Source organism: Dermacentor albipictus, chromosome 1 (genome assembly GCF_038994185.2).
Source record: "Dermacentor albipictus isolate Rhodes 1998 colony chromosome 1, USDA_Dalb.pri_finalv2, whole genome shotgun sequence".
NCBI classification, from domain to species: domain Eukaryota; kingdom Metazoa; phylum Arthropoda; class Arachnida; order Ixodida; family Ixodidae; genus Dermacentor; species Dermacentor albipictus.
In genome coordinates this window covers 230114408-230137642 of record NC_091821.1, presented here as the reverse complement: position 1 = coordinate 230137642, position 23235 = coordinate 230114408, and the positions used below count along the sequence as shown (strand labels likewise).

The 23235-nt window shown below is 44.3% G+C and overlaps 2 long non-coding RNA genes across 3 annotated transcripts; one reads left to right on the top strand and one right to left on the bottom strand.

Annotated features, from left to right (window-relative positions):
* The first annotated feature begins 323 nt into the window (after nt 1-323).
* LOC139054271 (uncharacterized) lies at nt 324-18102 on the top strand. Its single transcript, XR_011511096.1, has 3 exons — nt 324-461; nt 1387-1522; nt 14227-18102. It is a non-coding gene; the product is annotated as an uncharacterized lncRNA (long non-coding RNA).
* LOC139054272 (uncharacterized) lies at nt 10072-22901 on the bottom strand. 2 transcript variants are annotated; one of them, XR_011511098.1, is made up of 3 exons: nt 22762-22901; nt 22422-22540; nt 10072-10348 (listed from the first exon to the last, which is right to left on the bottom strand). It is a non-coding gene; the product is annotated as an uncharacterized lncRNA (long non-coding RNA). The 2 variants fall into 2 exon arrangements; XR_011511097.1 differs by lacking the exon at nt 10072-10348 and adding an exon at nt 16631-16840.
* Between the last annotated feature and the right edge of the window lie 334 nt (nt 22902-23235).

Genomic DNA, 23235 nt, shown 5'->3' with positions numbered 1-23235 from the left:
GATAGAGTTTCCTACAAAAATTTTTGTAGGAAACTTTATGTTGGACACCACTTCAAATCGCCGTCGCATAGAGAGATGCCCTCTGGCATAGAGTTAGTAGAACAACTCTAGAGGAAAAGCTGGGCCGGAAAAGTGGGAACCTCTAGGACCTGAACATCGCCCCCGAGTGCTCCGTGGTCTCTGCGCATGCGTTAGCTGAGAGAAGGTGAGAAAGGAGGACACATAGACTTTACCGGATGTGACGTCACATTGTTGTTTGTTTTTGCTTTTTTGAAAAAACTACCCTCGAACTCAGACGCATGGCTTGCGTCTCGTTCGCGCGCGTACGTATGGCTGTGGTCCGCTTTTAGTTTTTGGCGAATGCTTATAGAAGCTTCAAGTTGAGGACACTGCGGTGGGCCAGGGCTTGATGACATTTGTGGCCCAGCTGCTGGTGCTACCGCGACGTACTTGGAGCAACGGTAAGTGTTGTGCGATTACCCGTTATCTTGCTGACACGTAAAAAACCGGTTGCGCATTCGAGCTGTGGTCGATGTGATCTCGAAATTCGAAGGAACACGAAACGGTTGTCGCAGGTCCCGCAGTGATCGCAGTATAATTTATTCGTTCGTGCCTTCAACACTGCAGTTCCTACGCGTTGCACCGATGTAAAAAAATTAACAAAAAAACAGCGACATCTTCCACGCGCCAGAAATGCATGCACTCAACTAGCGTGGATGTCGTCCTATGATGTTTATCGCGTTCTTAAGTCTATTTTTCTCCATCTCTATAGGATGACTACGCTATGCCCTTCTTATTTACCCATGCAGCGCATTGCTGCATTTAATTAACTTTTTCACTGCTGACCGCGGTATGGGCGTCAGAGGCTTTCATTCGTTGCAGTGAGATAACGAAAGCGTATTTCCTTCACTTAAAGCTTCTTAGTAGCCCCTTTGCGAGCCGTCGAGTTAAATCATACAATGCGTACGTTGTGAGCGAGCTGGTAAACGAACCAACTTTACTGCTGCTGCTACTATCGCTTTTACTGGAACTTTCAAAATTAAACATATATGAGTATGAATCGGCTCACCAAGCTTTATATGCACGTCCGTTGCTTTCGTTCATAGATCATGTGCGTAGCTTTGCAACTGTGACCGATATTTAAAAAACAGCAAGAAGGCAGATGACACAAGTAGTGTGTCTGCTTTAATTGTTGTCTGTGCTGTTTTTAGAATATCAACCAACTCCACGCACTCGTGCTGTTTACAGCTAAAACGTGTTTTTTCTTGTTGCATGAGGAGCATTTGCTTCTAATTGTGGCAGTAACGTTGTGAATTGTCCTCGGCCCAGATCGCTGACTGTGTGCAAATTTGTCTAATTTGTTTCACTTTACTGCTGTCTTTACAGCTTCTGCTTATTTCCTCTGCCTGCACCTTATATTTGTTGTGTTTATTGAGACCTGGCCTGTCTCTGCCTCGTTGAAGACAAATGGACACAAGTACTGGTCGCTGTTGGTTTGTTTGGTTTGCTCAGTCTGAGCGTGGTATGTATATGCATTTGCTAAAAGGGTATGCTGCTGCATCTAATGCAGGTACTGCTTATCTAAAGGTAGATTTAATTAGTAGTGGTTTGAGTGATGTATGACACCAGGGAGTTATTGTTCTAGAAAGGTGACAAAGCTGGTCCACAAATTTAAGGTATGTAGATGCTTAACCATGTAAGTGTTCTAAGTTGCCGTGAAGTATTACACACATTTAAAATTTCAGTTGCAAAAGACATAGTAGAAGAATCCAGAAGATTTGCTGCCAGATGTCTTGAGACAATACATTGTAGAGAAAGCATTATAGTGTGAGCTGCCAATGATTGTCGTCAGCTCTAACCCATTTTTCTATATAGTCATTGTTGCTTCATAGTCTGTTGCCATCGTATGCTTGTTATAAACAAAAAATTGAGCTGCGTGACTCCCCTGATTTTTCTCGCTCATAAGCTACAAATGTTTTGATTTCGGCTGCCTTGGTTCCTCATGGTAGAAAACGAGTGTTTATTAGCCACTTGCCAGCTTCTAAGATCATGTACTTTGTAGTATGGGTGTTTTAAAGGATACTTAACATCTGCCATCATGACTGTGAGTGCTGCTGCCCAGCACTCTTAGGGCTATGCTTAGTACACATGCGCAGCTATCCAAGAAAATTGACATTGGGACAACTGCCATTTAAGCTCACTTGGTAGAGCATTGCAAGCACAAGGCAGAAAACGTGGGTTCAGCTTATCATTATTAGCATTATCATGATCTGTCTCCTGTCTTCTTTGTACATCGTCAGATAGGCTCAATAATAGTAACGTGCCTGATGGTGGGGTAGTCTGGGTCCTTAGTGCAGCAGCCCAATTCTTTACCCGTTAGGCTACAGATGCATGCATAGCGCGCCAGATTAATCTCACTGGTTCTCTCATAGCAACTGATTCTTTCAGATGTTATGTGACACAGAGTTTGGGATTCTCCCGTTTCAGCTCAGATGCAACATAAAGCAGACGTTGTGTCTATTTCGGTGAGAAGTTGTGTGTGCAGTTGTTTTGGTTTCTCTGTGTTGACGTATTGTGCTTTGTATTTCATGTGGTGTTAGGCATTACCTCAATTGCAGCTTCAATGCTGTGCCCATAAAAACAGTTGTAGGTAGGTGCTCAGGAGTAATGGGAAGCTCATTCTTCCTAATTCTCTCTTGCATACAGCAGGTAGTGCGTCCAGTTTAGTGCCACGCACCTGTGTGGGGCATTTCCTTGTTCTTATTCTGCTGATGTGTTGTACATAGGGGGAAAGTCAGTCCTCTACATCATGGTTGTCAGTGCCGCTGAATACAGTGCAGTCTCAGCTTCGCTGCCTTGAAATGTCATAAGAGGTGACATCTGGGCATAAAGTAGCATCTTGCTGTCCCTTGTCATTGGGCATAGCCAAGGTTGTGGTTGTGCAACCCAAGGATCCTGGAAAAGGAGCAAAAACGTTTATTGAGCTCTAGAAAAATTTAATGAATTTCGCGGAGTCAGATGGTGTCTTCCATCTTTTTAGCAATAACCCTCTGCCTCTAGTCCAGGGCTCCGCTGGATGCCGCTGCCAGCTGGGCCCGTTGGATCAGCCCTAGTTGGATGTCCTGACAGTCGCTAGAGAGCATTCCTTTCCATTGCTCCGCACTCAGGTTTGGTGCCGCGTTTTTCTGGCAGGCCCACGTTATACGGTAGAGCGTGGGTGTTTCCTGGCACCATGGGCATTTGTCAGTGTACTGTGTGGGTTGTATTTTACTGAGTGTGTTTAAGTTCGTATATGCACCCGTCTGTAGCAGCCTCCAAGCTATGGAGTCCTCTCTAGTGAGAGAGCTATGCAGTGGGGGGTACCGCTTCCTGCTGCCCTTATAGTGGTTTAGGATAGCCGAGTATTCTCTGGGGACTGGCTCAGTTTCCTCGAGGTCATTGGTGGAGGGTGCTCGGTATGCTGTGTATTCTCGAGCTACCCTGTCAACCTCACGGTTGCCTTCCACGTCCGTGTGACCCGGCGTCCACACTATCGTGTGTCTAATTGGTTGTTCTTTTTCTGGGTTTTGTGTGTGGTGATCTTCAGAGCGAAGTATGTGGAGCGCTCTGTGACCTATTCTGCCTAACATGTAGTTTCGGCATGCTGTTTGGGAGTTGGTTAGTATTGTTAAAAACCACCTAGTCCGATAGCCCTCCGCTGCCGCTAGAGCGACGGCCGCTTCTTCAGCCTCGACTACCGTGCAGTCCCGTAGAGACGCACTGACGATTTCTCGCATGTCCGAGTTTATGCATTTGTACATAGCCACCCACTTTTCAACATCGGCGCCATCGGTACCGCAGAAACTTCCAGGATCCTTATTTATAACCCCAACGCAGTAGCGGCGGTGATAAATAAGGATCCTGGAACTTTCTGCGGTACCGATGGCGCCAATGTTGAAGAGTCGGTAGCTATGTACGAACGCATGAGTGGAATCAACAGATGGGACCCTACGCATATGCTAGTTAACCTGTTGTTCTACCTAAGAGGCATGGCAAAAGTGTGGTACGAAAACCACGAAGATGAGCTAACAAGCTGGGACCAACGCAAAGAGAAGTTGACAGAGTTGTTTGGCAAACCAGCCGGCCGTAAAATTGATGCAAAACAGGAACTGGCCTCCTTTGCCCAATCCCCCATGGAGTCCTGTCTCTTGTACATCCAGGACATGCTGGCACTTTGTCGTAAAGCAAACCCGATCACAACATAACAGAAGCTGAGAAGGTCGGGCATGTGCTTAAGGGCATTGCTGACGACGCCTTTAATCTGCTCATGTGCAAAAGCTGCCCTACAGTTGATGTTATCTTTAAAGAGTGCCGAGAATTCCAGCAGGCCAAAAGCCGATGCGTCTTGCAACCATTCGCCAGACTTCCTAATACTGCTGCAATGCAGACGTGTGAAGATCAACCCACACAGCAGCATGCACCGCCATCGGAGGACGTGGTGTGAATCGTTGACATGAACTGGATGTGATGGCGCCTGCATTTCTGTTCGCGTATCCCTGATGCTACATTTTCAGTCCCCTTCTCACAAGCTATCATTCACCAGGAACTTGAAAACATTGGTTTATGTTCTGTCTGTGCTCTTGCCAACACCAGAGCTAACAGATACCCTTCTACTATTTTTGCTCCATCCCGACGCTTCTCTCCGTGTTATCGCAACCCGACTGAGTGGACAACTGCAGACGACCAGCCGATATGTTTCATCTGCCGCCGCATTGGTCATGTCGCCTGATACTGTCGCAGCTCGTCGCCCTTAACACTTCGCACGCCGACCAACCTGAGCCGTTTTGATGAAAATGTTTCGCCCACCGCTGAATCTAACAGCGCCAACTCTGCTAGGCACATGTGGTACAGTTGCTCACCATCGTCACACGTACACCAGTCTCGTTCACCGCAAACATGTTGCCCATCTTCCTGTTCGCTGCAGCCATGTCGCCTTTGGTCCCCTGTGGCATTTGGCCACACCCGTTCGTAAAACTAAGAAATGCAGCCCTCGGAGGTGGTGCTGCATTGCCTAATGCTGCAGCAAATCCTCTGTCTATGCCCACAAGAATAAGTGTAATTGGCGTTAAAATAGACAGCATAGCTGTCCAAGCACTCATCAACAGTGGAGCCCACATATCTGTGATGAGTGCTAGCCCGTGTAGACGTTTAAAGAATTTCCTCACCCCAGCAGCTGCCCGAGTGCTTCATATGACTGACGGTGGCATGCTGGTTGTTCTTGGAATGTGTACTGCAAGTATAGCTGGCCGCCCTAGTTCTGTTCTCTTTGCTGTGATCGACTTCCCTCATAACGTTATCCTTGGATTTGACTTTTTATCCACTCATTCTGCTCTCATCGACTTAATGACCGGCGTTCTTCAGTTAGAACTGCCTCAACTAGCCGATGCTCCGAGCACCGCCTCCCCGCACTTGTGCTCACTTCACGATGTGCGTTTGTCACCCGATGCAGTTACTTACGTCACTTTGACCGCCCAGCCACAGGTTCCTGATGGTGAATATGTTCTTTGCCCCATCATCGATGTGCTTTGAACCAGTCACGGTTACTAATAATGACATCGTTTTACCGCTTCTGAATTTCAGCCTGTGCCCTGAAGTGATTCCAGCCAGCATTTTCTTGGACAGCGTTTCTAGTGGTTCTGAATTTGATGTTGAGAGTCTGCATTCTGAGAAGGGTTTATTAGTGCCAATTGCAGCTCCCAGCTCTGGTTCATTAACGGATGACTTTGCAAAAATGACTGCACTTAACCTCACCTCTACACAGGCCAGGGACATACGTCTCCTGCTTGAATCGTACAATGGCATCTTTGATTTCGGCTACAGGCCTTTAGGCCAAACATATGTTGTTCACTACCGTATAAACACTGGAGACACAAATCCTATTTGTCGGCGTCCCTATCGTGCATCGCATGAACATCGAGTCATCCAACCAGAGGTGGGCAAAACGCTCCGCAAGGGGGTCATCGAGCCATCAGCCAGCCCTTGGGCTTCGCCTGTCGTCCGTGTGAAAAAAGAAAGATGGTGCCTGGCATTTTTGCGTCAATTATTGCCACTTAAATGGGATCACACGAAAAGATGTCTACTCACTACCATGCATCGATGACGCCTTGGACTGCTTGCACAGTGCTAAATACTTATCGTCCATCGATCTTCGATCCAGCTACTGGCAGATTTCAGTTGATGAAATGGTTGGAGAAGACAGCCGTCATCATGCCGGATGGCTTATATCAGTTCAAAGTCATGCCCTTTGGCCTATGCAATGCTCCAGCGACATTTGAACGTCTGATGGACTCTCTTCTGCGAGGCTACATATGGACCACCTGTCTTTGTTACCTTTATGAAGCTGTTGTTTTTTCTCCCATGTTCGGCAGCCGACTTACCCGACTCGCTGCCATTATTGCGGTCTTCTTAAAAGCAGACTTCCAACTGAATTCCACGAAGTGTCAATCTGGGCGTCGTCAGATTACAGTGTTGGCACACCTCATTGACGCATCCGGTGTTCAACCAGATTCGGAAAAAGTTCGTGCCATACGCAGTTTCCCTGTGCCACATTCTGCTTCTGACGTGCGCTGCTTCGTCGGCCTGTGTTCTTACTTTCGCCGTTTTGTCAAAAACTTTGCCAACATTGCTCAGCCTTTAACAGATCTTCTAAAGGAGAACACGCCATTCTCACGGGGCCCGGAGCAGGCTGACGCTTTTGCCGCTCTCATCGGGTTTCTGACCACCCCTCCCATACTTGCCCACTTTGATCCATCTGCACTGACCGAAGTCCACACTGGTGCAAGCGGTCATGGCATCGGCGCTGTTCTCGATCAACAACACAAGGGTACCGAGTGCGTGATAGCTTATGCCAGCTGCCTGCTGTCACCTGCCGAGAGAAATTACCCCATCACCAAGTGGGAGTGCTTCGCTTTAGTTTGGGCTATCGTCACGTTCCGGCCATATTTGTACGGCTGCACATTTTCGATTGTTACAGACCACCATGCACTCTGCCAGCTGTCTTCCCTCCGGGACCCGACAGGGCGGCTTGGTCGCTGGGCTTTGTGGCTCCAGGAATTTTCATTTATTGTCACTTACAAGACTGGATGCCTCCAAAAGGACACTGACTGCCTCTCGTCACCCCGTGGATCCACTTAATCCTTCTACGCATGATCTGATGACCTGTGTGATGGCGTTCACTGACATGACTGACATGCGCGGCGAACAACAACGCGACGAGTCCTTACAGCCCATCATCGCCGGAATACAATCACTCCAGCAGCACTGACGGCACATGCCGCATGTTCGTGTCGCACAACGGCATCCTCTACCACAGCACTATCAACGCTGATGGCCCTGAGTTGCTCCTTGTCCCTCCTTGTCATCTGCAATCTGTTCTTGAATGTCACGATGCACCGACGGCGGGACACCTTGGAGTTTTGCGTACATACGATCACGTACGACACCGGTTCTTCTGGCTGGGTCTCTACTGCTTACTGCACTCTTATGTCGCAACTTGTGAATTGTGTCAGCACCGAGAGAAACCTCCCCGACCACCTGTCGGATGACTCCATCCAGTTGAAGTTCCTTCCGAACCGTTCTCTCGCTTAGGCCTTGACTTGCCTGGCACTTTTCCGACGACTAGAGTTAACAAGTCGATTGCCATCGCTACTGATTACACGACACGCTACGCGATAACAAAGGTGTTGCCAACTATAGTTGTGCAACAGACATCGTTGATTTTCTCCATCATTGTTGTGAATGTGACCAAGTTCTCGTGGCATTATATTGTAAATACAGTCTTTCTATACTTCCAACATCCCCATAACAGTATGCTTTGCCTCTGGCATGTTCATGATCACCGATGGCATACAAAATAGTGATGCAGACTAAGCTTCGCAAAGAATTAATGTTCCATCTCTTCCTTACAGGCTGCTGTGTTTCAACTAAATCTGCGTTTCCTGTGTCCAGCGGTCTCGTTGCTCAATTAGTGCTTGCCTATTTCTGTTGCACTGCAACCCACTAATGTTAAAATGTGATACTTCTCCTTTTTTCCGTTGTCCTCCTGTCCTTTTACACTGCTGCAAACTTTTAGATTTCGATGCTCGAATGATTAATACAACAATTGATGCTACCATATTATGTGAAGACTGTCATGACGGCAATAATTTAGGTGGACCTGAAACTAAATGAAAAAAAAAAGAAAACAGACGTGTGAGTAGGAATAACTTGTGACCAAACTGGCTCCATGCTAAACTTTGCCTCAAGGAAATTGGTCTTAAAAGTCTCAAACCCTTTTCGTGCTCTCGTGACTGTCTAATAGACAGTCACGGAAGTTGCACAAAAAGGAGTGCCTTTCTGTTGGGGAACTGTTTTTATCACGAGTATGCTATACAGCACCAGTTGTGCTATGAGCAGGCACAACTGCACATACAAGCTATAGCCTGAACTTTAAAATAATTTCAGATCTATTTGTGAACTTCCCAAGCCACTTCACAACTGCAAGCTGAATCTGATGTATGCTGTCTCAGGGTCATGACCTATATTTGGGGGAAGACTAAGAATGCAGCCTGTGACTGAAGTTTCAGTGCTTTGAGCCCACCATTTCGAAATGCTTTTTATGTGCACTCAGTAGGAGACAGTTCTCCAAGCTTCTTGATATGATTTTCAGTGATACTAGAAGCAAAGCTTATTAGTTGTATTATACTAAATTTTCATATTTTCTCTAATATACTGTGGTCGCGATAACACCACACTGCTTAAAAGGCATTGAGAATAAAAAAGCTACTTATTTGCCCTAGTATAATGTAGAAATCGGCATTCTGCAGTCTGAAAAGTGAAAACAAAAACATTATCGTTGCAGCATTCACAACCACTTTAGCTGCTCATAAAATCATTGATGTACATGTAAAGAGCCTCTATGTTGTGTCTGTTAAAAACATGCTCCATCATGCTGCAGCATTATGCACATTAGCTTTGTGTAGAAGCCACAGCTGTTGCAATGTGCTGCACCGCAATGCACCTTGGTTATGTGGAAAAGCTACCATTGTTGCTATGCTCTTTACTGTTATACACGTCAACCTTGTGGCAAAGCCACTGCACTTGCAATGTGCTGCACCTCAAAACGTTTCAGGTATGTGGGAATGCACACTTGCATGCGCTAGATTTGGGCATTTTTAATGCAAATAATTATTTTTTCATACCAAGCACTTTGCAGTAGGCAATTTTACGTCCCGACTCGTTTCGGTCTTCTGCATTGAAAACAAAAATATGTTACAGTGACCCCGAGCCTGTTTCCCAGCATAACAACCTGACACTCTAGCCATTTGACCACTGTCGTGCACATACTTCTTGCTCCCCAATGCATTGCTGTGTGTATGGGATAGTGGCACGTGTATAACAGTGCATAATACATGTCAGAGCATGTGTGCATATACAAGTTGCTTATCAAACTGTGAGCATGTCAGTCTCTCCCATTCTTCCTTTGTAGCTGGACTTCGAGGTGCTTTGTTAGAATGCACCACCTTCGGGATTCGCTCACATTTCCAAGTCCCCCTCACTGTAGCAGCTAGCACAACATGGACACTGTACCTTTATGCTGTAATGTTTCTTCACTGGAGTACAAAAAGGAATTGTGTAGATCCAACATACATGTTAAAAGTGGTTAATGAGAATCTATGAAACATTCATATTTAATGCATTGTTGCAATCCAAATGATGGAAAGCGTATTTGCGTTGGCAAGCTAGCAGTAGCAGATGTCACAGGCATGTTATGCAGGGAAGCCACCTTATCACCTATAGCTGGTCTCTGTGCAGTGAGGATGAAGGTGACATGTGCTTGTTTAGTGAAGAACGTTGACAAGAGGTGTATGCACAGAGACATATGACACTTATCTTAATACTACATGTAAGGCTTGTATACTTGTGTTGCAGCGACACATACCCATTCTATGAGATGGGCCTAGAATAGGCACGTGCCCATTTGCGCATACTGCATAAGCCAAGTTTTCCACTCGTCAAAACAGCTGCCACCACAGTGTTAGGAAAGAGGCAAAGAAACCATGCCTTTGCATTCATACTCTACTCACAAAGCTTGTGTCATATATGCAATCACTCGCCATACACAAACACATTGGTCAACACTGCAATGTTTGGAAGAACCCAAACCAACGCTACATAGCCATTTACGTGCAACATAAATCCCGACTGTGTCTGGAATCTACATAATGTTTCTTAATTTTTCAGGCATTTGGTGGTAGAGGCCAGCGCATTAGACAGAAATCCTTCTTGACTGCAGCAATGTTCAGAATGTAGTATGAGGTACTCTGTCTAGCTGGAAGTTGAAGATAGAAGTTATATTAGTAGTTAAAATATAGTAGCTAGTATTGAAACTACACATGCAATCAAGGCTGAGCCACATGCGAACACGGAAGAGCAGACACACACGGTGGTCACTTGAGCTGGCATTGTGTAGCTTTACCAACAAGCCCAGCTGGACACTGAAGTAAGGCATGTTGTTGGGCTAGTCAGCTTGTAGCTTCAGCAAAATTTTAAACTGTGTGAGGAAGACAGGACATGAACAAAAGCATAGATGCATGCGCAAAGTATAGACTTCCGACTGGCTTTGTTTGGTGAAGGCAGAGAGTTTATAAGGTTCTTCAAAATGGCAAAACAAAAAACATTCGCAAAGAAATTGTGCAAGAGGCAGATATGAAAAATAGCAAGGCCACCTGTGCATTAAGAGTGCAGTAGAGTCCCAAGGTGCCCTTCTAAGAATTCTATTTCTTTCCTTGATAGGTATCAAGAAGGTGAGCTAACTTAGTTGTCACAAATTTTAGCGATGTAGAATGCTTTGATGACTTCTCTTTCTGCTTTTGAGCTTGCCTTCGAAAGGAATTTATTCTGTTCCATATGAGGCAGGCAGCTTTTGCTGTCGCAGCTCCTGCACTGCAAGAGGAGATTCTCAAGGAAAGAATTACTCAGATGGGCACATTAAGACTCTCCTGCACTCTTAATGCATACATGGCCATGATATTTTTCATCACTGCCTCATGCACAAATTATTCGCAATTGCTCCTTGTTTTGCTAATTTGAAGTACCTTATATATTCTCTGCTTTCACGAAATAAAACCAGTTGGAAGCCTGTGCTTTGTGTGTGCCTATGTTTCAGTTCATGTCCTGTCTTCCTTGCGGAGTTTAAAATTTTGCCTAACCAGCTGTATAGCTTGTGTATACAATGAGTAATTAATATTATGATGACTGCAGCACAGCAATGGTCTAGTGGCATAGTGTCGACATAGTGTAGAGATCGTACTAAGTAAAAAATCTGGAAATGCCATAAATTGTGAAATCAACCCTTATCCCTTGGTTTCCTACAGCTGCAGAGCACTTGACCACTGCAGCAGTCAGGCATGCTGTATATTGACACGTGTACTTCTTTATCGGGCGACCACTTCTCGCCACCTAACAAATGTAATCGCGCTGCGCAGGACGTGCCTGCATGTAAAAGAAGTTTCTGGAAGTTATCGATGGGTTCCATCCACTGTCTTTCACTGCAACTTGTGTTATCTAAATGCATGTGTACGTGACGTGAATAATGTGAAACTTTGTGAAAGGCACGCGGGTCCCAGCGATTGCTCTGGAACATTCGACAACAGATGTATAAAAGCCGACGCGCTTGACCCGCTCATCAGATTTTCGACGACCGCCGATCGTGTTCGCCGCTACCATCCTTCTTTGAGTGTAGCCTGTTTTTGAGGGCACAAGTTCGCCCAATAAAACGCTCGTTTCATTAATAACAGTTTTGCTGCCCACGTGACAATATTGGGGAGTGCCAGGAATTGAGAGATAGAGACAGACCGCCACTAGAAGTTCCCTGGGCCAGGTGACAACTCAAATGCATCCAAATATTTCTATATTTCACTATATAAACTTTTGTAGAATGAGGAACTTTTCAAGGGTGCAGTTCTTTCACACAAAAGAAAACTATTACTAAATAGTGACCAGTTTCTTTTGTTTTGTGAGCCAGATTGCATGTATTTGACATTGCTTACTGACTCTTACTTATTCTCGCTGTCCGATACAAGCATATGCCTTCACATGTTTTCAAACAATGTGTGGAGCCATGTTTTTGGTGGAATAAAATTGGTCCCAATACAGAGCTTCGTGGCACACCGGATCTTACTAGCAATCACGGAGAAGAAAATTCATTAGTAGTTACAAATTGGTTCGCGTTAGTTAATAATTTACTAATCCAATTCGTAGTCCTCTCAATTCGAAGTTTACTGTCTTTTGTGTATTGGACCAAGCTGATGACCCCTGGCCTGGGCGGGCCCTGGCACTTTACCTAGTGGTGGCCTTTGAAAATAGCAGTGTGGCACCAGTGGTTGCATCAGGATCTAGGCTCATGAAGATAGACAGCAACGTGCACAGGGCAAGGAGTTTGGTGGCCTGGTACTCGTCACAGTTGTGGAGAACACTATAGTTTTTGCGAGTCCTAGCCCCTACCTAGGGTACCAGTCTGTGCACTGTGTATATATATATATATATATATATATATATATAGGATGTGCAGGATTGCTCGTTGGCAGCACGTGATCATGCGGCAGCTGACGGGCCTTCTATGTGTTTCGCCCTGGTAGTGCGGTCGTCTTTGTGATTCTAGAGCTGTGCTGGCATTGCCCAAGAACAGGGTCTAACGGCATGGTGCAGAATTGCAGAGTGGGGGTGCTCCATTCTATTCCCACTCCATTCCTACAGAGTTGTGGTTATGCGATTCCAGTCCTTATAACTTGTCAGAATTCTGACAGTTGGACCAGTCCCACTGTTTGAGTGGTCAAACTAATCTACTCCAATCCTCCAATTACAGTAAATAAAACGCTTCCCGTATAATTACTTACTACTTGCGCCCTGATACAGCGATAGCGTAGAGGTAGAGCATCCGCCTCACGTGCAGAAGGACTGTGGTTCAAATCCAGGTGCCAGCATACTTTGCCCCGGCTGACCTTCCACATATGCCCCCATGGGTAATGTCCAAAATACCGGTACGTCTATCTATTCCCGGAATTTCTAAAACATCACGAATACCTACCGTCGGCCTCAGACATTTAACACTTGAATATATGTCGAAAGAATATGACTCCTCGGTGAGCGTGTATACAGACGGCTCGGTCTCGTCGTATGCGTCTGGTGCGGCTTTTGTCGTGCCTGCGCATCAAGTCATTCAACGGTTTCGTCTGCATAACAAGACGACTACAACATCTACGGAATTAGTGGCAATAAGAGAGGCCGTTCAATATATTGCGCGACAGCCTCCTCAAATATGGACAGTTTTCAGTGATGCAAAATCGGCTCTTCAACTACTTAGAGTGGTGTTGAAAGAAAGCGCTTACAGAGTGTTGGCTCTTCAAACTGCCGAGCTCTACACTTTAGCGCAAGAAAACGGCCACCAGATCACATTTCAGTGGATTCCTAGTCACTGCGGTATACAGGGCAACGAACTGGCCGACGCCGAAGCGAAGAAAGCACTCGAAGAACGAGAGTCACTGCTTTCAATTCCTTTTTCAAGAGCGGACGCCAACTGTCTCCTCTCCAGTGTCATCCGAAAATTGACAGCAAAGCACTGGGACAATCCGGATAATCGCCACAGACGACTCCAGAGATTGGACCGCACTATGAATTTTAGGCTACCACCGAAAATTCAACGAAGCTGTGCCAGTCTTCTGCACAGACTAAGGCTGGGGGTAGCGTTTACGCGCGGATACGTGCACCTCATGCGACGCACCGAGTCTCCACACGTGAGGTGTGCAATGTGACTGAGACTATAGGTCATGTGCTTTGTGACTGCCCTAAGTTTGTGGAAGAGCGTGATAGGTTGGTCAAGGACCTTACGCGTCTCGACAGCGCACCGTTGTCGGAGGACGTTATTTTAGGCCCTTGGCCAGACGCTCAGTCGAGTTTCAAGGCAATCAAGGCATTACCGAACTTTTTAAAAATTACGGGCCTGGATTGCAGACTTTGAGCATGCCAAATTGCTTGCCATATGTTCTACATCTTCCTTCTATCGTCATCGTCACCCATCATGCACCTCTTTCTTCCCTCTTTCTTTCCCTCTTCCCCTTCCCCCAATGCCGAGTAGCTGGCTAGAGGAATATACCTCAGGCCGACCTCTCGGCATTTCGTGTCATTAAACTTCTTTCTCTCTCTCTCCAGGTGCCACACAATTTTCCACCGGATAAAAAAAATCCACGTTGATACAGTTGTATAAACAGGCCTGGTGGCCTGACCCCAGTGACCAGAACTGGTAATGCACTCCCTTACCAGAGCAGGATTGGCCACAACCTCCTATATGAATAGAGCAATCAAACCCCGGCCCTCGGTCCCCAGCAGCTGCGAAGCAACTGACCACAGCGGCGGTCAGACCTGTGACGCCGCAGAGGGTGCTAATAATCTCTGGATCCGGACAGGCCACCATTGGAATCTGAACCTGGCAACGTTTAACGCTAAAACGTGCTCTAGTGAGGCGAGTCTAGCAGTGCTATTGGAGGAATTAGCGGGCATTAAACGGGATATAATAGAGCTCAGTGAGGTTGGGAGGACAAATGAAGCATATACAGCGCTAAAAAGCAGGCACATCCTGTGCCACCGGGGCTTAGTGGAGAGACGAGAACCAGGAGTTGGATTCCTGATTAATAAGGATATAGCTGGTAACATACAGGAATTGTGTAGCATTAACGAGAGGGTAGCAGGTCTTGTAAAACTTAAGAAGAGGTACAAATTGAAGGCCGTACATGTCTAGCCGCCTACATCCAGTGACCAGCAAGTCGAAAGCTTCTATGAAGACGGAATCGGCGATGGATAAAGTCAAAACAAGATACCTTTCTCCAGCCTGCTTCTTGCCTACCCTGGCATTGAAGTCGCCCATCAGTATAGTAGAGTTTGCAGAATGGAATAATTTGCGGACAATAAATACCTTCTTCCGCAAGTGGGATAACCGAAAGTGGACTTGGAGGAGCCCGAATGGCGAGACTAGAAATGAAGTAGACCTCATACCCTGCGCTAACCCTGGCATCATACAAGATGTGGACGTGCTCGGCAAGGTGCGCTACAGTGACCATAGGATGGTAATATCTCGAATTAGCCTAGACTAAAGGAGGGAATGGAAAAAACTGGTACATACGAAGCCGATCAATGAGTTAGCGGTAAGAGGGAAAGTAGAGGAATTTCGGATCAGGCTGCGGAAGAGGTATTGGGCTTTAACTCAGGAAGAGACCCTCAGTGTTGAAGCAATGAACGAAAATCTTATGGGCATCATTAAGGAGTGTGCAATAGAAGTCGGTTGTAACTTCGTTAGACAGGATACCGGTAAGTTATCGCAGGAGATGAAAGACCTAATTAAGAAACCAACCCTTATACATAGCTTTCATTGATTACGAGAAAGCGTTTGATTGAGTAAAAACCTCAGCAGTCATGGAGGCATTACGGAATCAGGGTGTAGACGAGCCTTATGTGAAAATACTGCAAGATATCTACAGCGGCTCCACAGCCACCGTAGTCCTCCATAAAGAAAGCAACAAAATCCCAATAAAGAAGGGCGTCAGGCAGGGAGATACGAACTCTCCTATGCTATTGACGGCGTGTCTACAGGAGGTATTCAGAGACCTGGATTGGGAAGAATTAGGGATAAGAGTTAATGGAGAATACCTTCGTAACTTGCGATTCGCTGATGATATTGCCTTGCTTAGTAACTCAGAGGACCAATTGCAATGCATGCTCACTGACCTGGAGAGGCAAAGCAGAATGGTGGGTCTAAAAATTAGTCTGCAGAAAACTAAAATAATGTTTAACAGTCTCGGAAGAGAACAGCAGTTTACGATAGGTAGTGAGGCACTGGAAGTGGTAAGGGGAATACATCTACTTAGGGCAGGTAGTGACTGCGGATCCGGATCATGAGACTGAAATAATTTGAAGAATAAGAATGGGCTGGGGTGCGTTTGGCAGGCATTCTCGGATCATGAACAGCAGGTTGCCATTATCCCTCAAGAGGAAAGTGTGAAACAGCTGTGTCTTACTAGTACTCACGTACAGGGAAGAAACCTGGAGGCTTACGAAACGGGTTCTACTTAAATTGAAGACAGTGCAATGAGCTATGGAAAGAAGAAGAATGATGGGTGTAACATTAAGGGGATAAGATGAGAACAGATTGGGTGAGGGAACAAACGCGAGTTGATGATATCTTAGTTGAAATCAAGAAAAATGGGCAGGGCACGTAATGAGGAGGGAAGATAATCGATGGTCATTAAGGTTTATGGACTGGATTCCAACAGAGGGGAAGCGTAGCAGGGGGCGGCAGCAAGTTAGGTGGGCGGATGAGATTAATAAGTTTGCAGGGACAACATGGCCACAATTAGGACATGACCGGGGTAGTTGCTGTTTACGCAAGCATTTTGCAAATGCGGCTCGCTTTTAAGCACCCCTCCTTATGTCTAAAAAAACAGAAATAAACATTCAGTATACTTTTTCAACTTTTACTAAGCTTATCATATAGCTCAGTGTTAACATACAGTAATCACAGGTGAGGTTACAAAAAGCAGTAATAATTGACAGTAAACACTGCTTGGATGGTGAAAAACATGGGAATCAGGTCATTTTATTTTTGACAACAACTTTTTTTGGCATAGGAGGCTCAGGAAATGGTGATGTAGCAACACTGTAAAGACTGAATAAGATAGATGTGGAATGCCTTGATGACTTCTCTTTCTGTTTTCTTTATTTTGTCTTCGAAAGGAATTTATTCTGTTCAAGATAAGGGAGGCAGCTTTTGCATCTGCAACAGAACATCGGTGGATGTTGTGTGAAGCACTTTTTCTTTGCTTTTTCACTACCTGAGCAAGGTAACTTTCTTTGTGCTTCATCGCACGATTTCTACAGTCAACTTCCATTAATTCTACCCTGACGAGACTGACGGGTCGAATTAAGATGCAAAAACCTGCTGAAACACCGTTGATTCATTTGGCAGTATGTGCTTGCGCAATTTGCCTCTAAAACGAACATGCATCAACTTTCTATTTGTCCAAAGTATAAAACTAAAGTAGAAATGACAACTCCAAACCAAAGTGGAAACCTACGCATACCTGATTTTTTAGTATGCCAGCCAACTTTCTAAAGTCAGCTTCGCTGTATTACAGCCATGATAAGCGGTAAAGCATATACTGAAAAGATTTCGCGCCAAAGAACAACACACACAAGAAAGACAACGACACCATGGGCACCTGTGGTGTCGTCTTTCATGTGTGCGTTGATTTTTGGTGCAAAATCATTTCAGTATGCAAGATCACCAACTAGCCCAGCAGTTAACTCTTCTAACGTGAAGCATATGAATGCTACAAACATGGTTTTAGTTTCGCACTTGATTGTACAGCTAGGCAATTTTCGGCTCAATGTCCTTGGAAAACAAAAACTGTTCGTTAGAATCAGATACGTACTACAATCAGACATTGTCAGCTACCGTTACAGCTTAAAATTCTTTCTCAGCTGGGTCAAAAATAAGCATTTCAGGCAGGAGATAGCGTTTGTATAACACATTCACTGTCCCCTAAGCTCTGCTCAGGCAGACGCTGCCACTAAAAGGGGTCGTTATTGGGGTCTGGTCAAGTTCGCATTATATGGCGAATGCCAGTTTTAGGATCAAAATACTGAATGTTTAGGCCCATAGAAATGCATGGGCACCGGCCAGGACCGAATTAACTGAAAAATGAAATTAACGAGAGTCGGATTATTGGAAGTTTACTGTACACCCTTTTCTGTTCTACAAGGACTTGTCATTTTAATATGTAGTTTTCTTCTATCAGTGTGGCAATGGTGCTAAATTTAGCATTTGAAATCATCCATCGTTCCAAGGACAAGTTGCAAAGTAGGGGCACATTTTGAGACTTGAAACATTTGCACATATAAAGGCAGGACACATTAACAGCTGTCCACTTAACATAAGTTGGCTGTATTATCTGCATAGTATGTGGTTGCTTTTTTGGAATGTGGTCATTCTGTAAAAGAAAGTTTTATTTGTTTCAAATAAATTGCTGAACTATTGCTTGTGTGTTTTCCTGTGCTCTCGGTGGTGATTGCGCTTTTGAAAGTGCAGTGAGCGACTGCAGACTGAAATGCACAAGGGTTCACTTCATGTCAGGAAGGATTTTTTGGCTTGACCAAGGAGCCTTAACCCCTACCATGCATACACACTTTTGTATAAACACATCAAATGAAAGAGAGTGACCTCATCTATTTTAAAGCCTGGCAATGTTAGACAGAGTGAAGTACAAATACCATTTGCTGTTAAGAGGAAGCTTTAGCTCGGGCCCATCTCCGACGCGGCCTATTCAAATACATGTAAAACGCAAAAATGTTTTCCTGGGACTACACCTGGACTGATTTTAATGAAATTTGTTGCATTTGAGAAAGAAAGTTAAATTCTAGTGACTGTTGGAAGTGGAATTTCGATTTAGGGCCTGAATTTTGTTAAAAAGATTTTCAAATATTCGACCGTTTGAAAAAAAATAGAAGCACGTTTACAAATTCATAGGTCTGCATCAAGAACAGACATTGCGGTTCGGTAAACAGCATACATTAGATCATTCAAAGCGGACAAATTCGATAGGTCGTTTTACATATTACGTGAATTTGTTACGTTGGTTACAAGGGTTCTGCAAAAGTTGTATTTCCATATTACTAAAATTTTTTATATTCATGTGTACATCAATTTTGTCCGCTTTAGATGTACTATTAGATGCAATTCACAGAATTGTATTATCCTTCATCATTGTCAGTTAGAGTTGTAAACTTGATAGCTTCGTATCTTGGAAATTTTCAATTTCTGCCAATATTTAATAAAAAATTAATGACCTATATCGAAAATTCGGAACTAACATTCACTAGATTTCAAGCTTTTCTTTTAAATGCAACAAACCTCATCAAATTCGTTGCAGTGGTTGCCGAGAAAAATCAATTCTCCTTTTACATGTATTTAGATAGGAGCACCTGAGCTAAAGCTTCCTCTTAAGTATTGCTGCTAAAACCTCATGTTTGTGTATAGTATGCACATGCAGTGCTGGCTATGCCGTGGTTGAGCCCCGAAACAGCTTTCTCCACGCTGCTTGCTATAGCATTGCTGTGTTCTGCAAACTGAGGGCAAAACTATAACTATCTAGAAGTTCAGCAGCGCAATTGACAGCTATTTCCGTATGTTTGATGCACTCCTGGCCAGGGACTTTTCGTCCTGTAGGCAAAATAGATGGCCGCCTCGGACGCTGTTTTGGAAAAAGTGCAGCATACCTCGAAAGCTTCCTCAGAATGCTTCACCAGCAGGTTCTGCCAGCGAGTGAAGTGGGGCACAATAATCTGACTTTACATGGTGCGGCACAATACCTTAAAATGCTGCTGCTTCTGGCTTCCATTTACTATGACATGCTGGTGCACCTCAACATGGAGCAACCCCATTTTACTAAAATTCTGAATTCTTCTACCAACATGGTGTGGTGTGGCTATCTATGATCACTGTATAAAACCAGGGCAAAAAGCATGTCTAGAAAGTACAAAAGCTGGTATAACTGTAATGAATGACCTGCAGTCATCCAAAATGTGTAAAATCGCAAGAATTCGTCAAGCTCAAACACTGCAGAGTTTAACTAGTCCTGGCATAATTTTTTTTCCTATGCATGTGTAGCTGTCATTCAGTCAATTACACTACAAAACTTCAAATTCCTTCTATGTGCAACAAATATATCCTTAATGCAAACATTTAAACATGTGCCAAAGGCAGTGTGGCCCCATAACCTGGTGACAACATTGCATGGTAGGTCACAAACAAATGATGCATGCTGCAGTTCATAAGTAAGCCATGCCATTATTAGGTCATTGAAAACTGAGCATGTTAAGACCACTATGCAGCACAACATTGGTCTTTCCTTTCTGTCTTGGTGCACACTGTGGAGTGGGTGCATGTTAAAAACCTCAGGCGATTAAAGTTAAGCCGGAGTCTGCAACTATGGCATGCCTCGTAATCGTATCGTGGTTGTGACTTATAGAACACTGGAATTAAATTAATTTTAATTTAGATGTTTGAGAAGAGTCATAAGAAAATTTATTTAGTGAAGCAAGTCTTAGCACACATTAAGAATCCCTCAAAGCACACGCAGCTTTCAGTGGCATGGTATGGTCATAAAAGTTGCCATGTAGAACCAGATTAATATAAAAAAGTCCAGTCCAAAAGTTTAATGTCAGTGCTCCTTTACATGTAAGCATGAGGGACACATCTTTAAAGGCATCATCTAAATCCTGTGTAAGTATATATTGGTGAATATCAAACGGCCCTACATCTAAGGAAGTTATAGGGTGTTATAACAGGAAGCCACAAGATTTTTGGTATGCACTCTTCCTATAGAGACAATATAGGGCAGCAACAAAATAGTTGGGCCTTGTGAAGAATTCATTCAAGATCTTTGCCAATTTGGCAGGTTCACTATTACTAGAGATAATGAAGGCCAATCACCTTGAAATGCTTGCCCAAACTTCATCAGCATTGCATCACTTATTTCAAATAACTTTCTTTTTGTCATTTTGCCAGATTAAAGTTGTCGAAAACCTGCTTGGCTGGTTTCAATAACTTTTTGAGAACGGTTTGGTTCCATTCGAATGCAGCATTGTCAGTCTTTAGTGAACTAGACCCATCTTTACTGATATGCAATCAAGTAGATCAAAGCAGATGCTGTCAAAGTGCATGTGACAGAGTGTTAGGAGTGGGCATTCCTGGGTGATGTTGCCAAAAAGGGAGTTGTGAGCTTAATGCACATAGCAGCTGTAGCATATGAAAACCAGCACATTACTAATTTTTTAGATACCGCAGGGCTTCCACTGATGCTGGTCATAGTCTACTATAATTTCCACCATATATGGCCCTTGTAATCACAAGTTTTTATTGTCCTACAATATATTCCCTCTGTGTACAATCAACATCTCTGCCAAGGACAACAGAAACAATACGATTGGAAAATGCAGAATTCTCTATCTGCGGACGTGGCTGGCTGATTGCCGTATAAGATGCTTTGTGAGCTGGCATTGATGTCTAAATCTCAACTCATCTGCAAGCGTGCAAAATAGGCTTTGGGATACTTTTACCACAAGCAGAGACTAGAATGACTGTTGCCTGTGACATATGGCACATACCCATGACGAGGGATCAGCTAGGATTCCCCATGAATACAACATCAAATAGCTTTATATTCCCACTAACTTGATAGTACATAATACTGATATGTAACAAAAATAAACAACAAAGTAACTGAAAAACGGAACAGGTCTACTACGATTGAGCCACAAAGGGATTAAGATGGAAACATTTGTGTTAATAGTATGAAAAATATGTGCCTAAGATGTCATCTTCCCAGCAGCAACAACATGATCATGCACAAACCCATGACGAGGGATCAGCTAGGATTCCCCATGAATACAACATCAAATAGCTTTATATTCCCACTAACTTGATAGTACATAATACTGATATGTAACAAAAATAAACAACAAAGTAACTGAAAAACGGAACAGGTCTACTACGATTGAGCCACAAAGGGATTAAGATGGAAACATTTGTGTTAATAGTATGAAAAATATGTGCCTAAGATGTCATCTTCCCAGCAGCAACAACATGATCATGCACAAACTAGCATTACTCTTCAGGTGCGCTCCAGGCTGCTCACACCATTTTCTACAAGATTTGAAGCCCAACAGGCAGAAGGGGTCACAATTTGGCCAGTCAGAAGGGCAATGCGCTAAATACAAAAAAAAAACCTACAGGCCCACTATGCAATGCTTTTGCCAAACTATCCCAACCTTCAATGTGTGCAAGTCCACAATGACCAGGAAAAGAAGTAAACAAATTCCTTAAACATGGAATGAAAAAGAAATGTTGCGACAATTCAGAAATGAATTCTTTGTACTTTCTAGTGGCACACGGATAGACAGCCGGTGGGCACAATTTGAATTTGAACTCATGGCATTGCTGCAGGGGCAAATACCACACTCATACTTCTGAAAAGCGTTGGTTACAATGCTGATTTGGAAGGGAAACATTGCAAATACTTCTTCAGAAGTTCAAGCATCTGACCAGTAAGTTGTTGAGCATGACTAGGGGAAATATCAACTTCACAAATAGCACCATTTCAAATAAACTGGCCCACTGCATTACTATTTTTCTAAAAGCCTCTGTGCGCGTTAATACAACCTCAACCTGAGGCAGCTTAAATCTAGGTCCCATGGAATCAATAAATACAGCGGCGAGTATAACACTTAAATTTGCTATCTTGCGAACATGAGCGAAAACTTCAATTTGAAAAGGTTTGCTCGAAAGGAAAACTCACGGCTGTAACTCTGCTGCTCGTCGCCAGTTGTGTTAATAATAATAATAAAAAACATCTGCACGATGAATAGACACTTCGATATTTGAAGCAGCTCGTTAGTGGATATCAAGGAATGTGCACTGGAAAAGAGCGAAACATGTAATCGACTGACTGACGGAAGTAAGGCTCACAGGATAAGTTTTCTCTGCCTACACCGATAATGCAGAACGTATTGTGCAATTAAATCGCCCGTAATGCGCAGCAATTACCGCACTCGATTGAAGTCGCCATCGCAACGACGCGCCATTTATTTCAGGACCACGAAAAACAAGGTATTCACTTAAGTACAGCGGCGGTTTACCTGTCGGCAAGCCCCTAACTCGCATATGACGAAAGCAAATCTCACGGAGTCCAAGCCCACGATTGCTCAAGTCAAACTGCGCTCGCACGAATATCGCGCACGTTATACGCTCTCGACACGCACAAAAGCGCGCGCAGAACCTCTTGCAGCCGACACGACGGCAATGGCGTATCTACGTTCGAGAGTAGCTCTTTCAAAAAAGTAAAAACAAGCAACAATGTGACGTCACATCCTGCGAAAAAGAGTTGTTCTCCTTTCTCACCTTCTCTCAGCTCACGCATGCGCAGCGATCACGGAGCACTCGGGGGCGATGTTCAGGTACCTCTAGGGCGCCGCCCTGTTGCTACTGGTCAATGTGGCCAGCGCAATTACTATTGAAAGAGCTGAAAACAAGTACAGGTCACCTCATGCTTTGTCATCTAAAACACATATTTGATGGCTTTATGAAGGTGGTGCGTTAATATTAAGTTTACA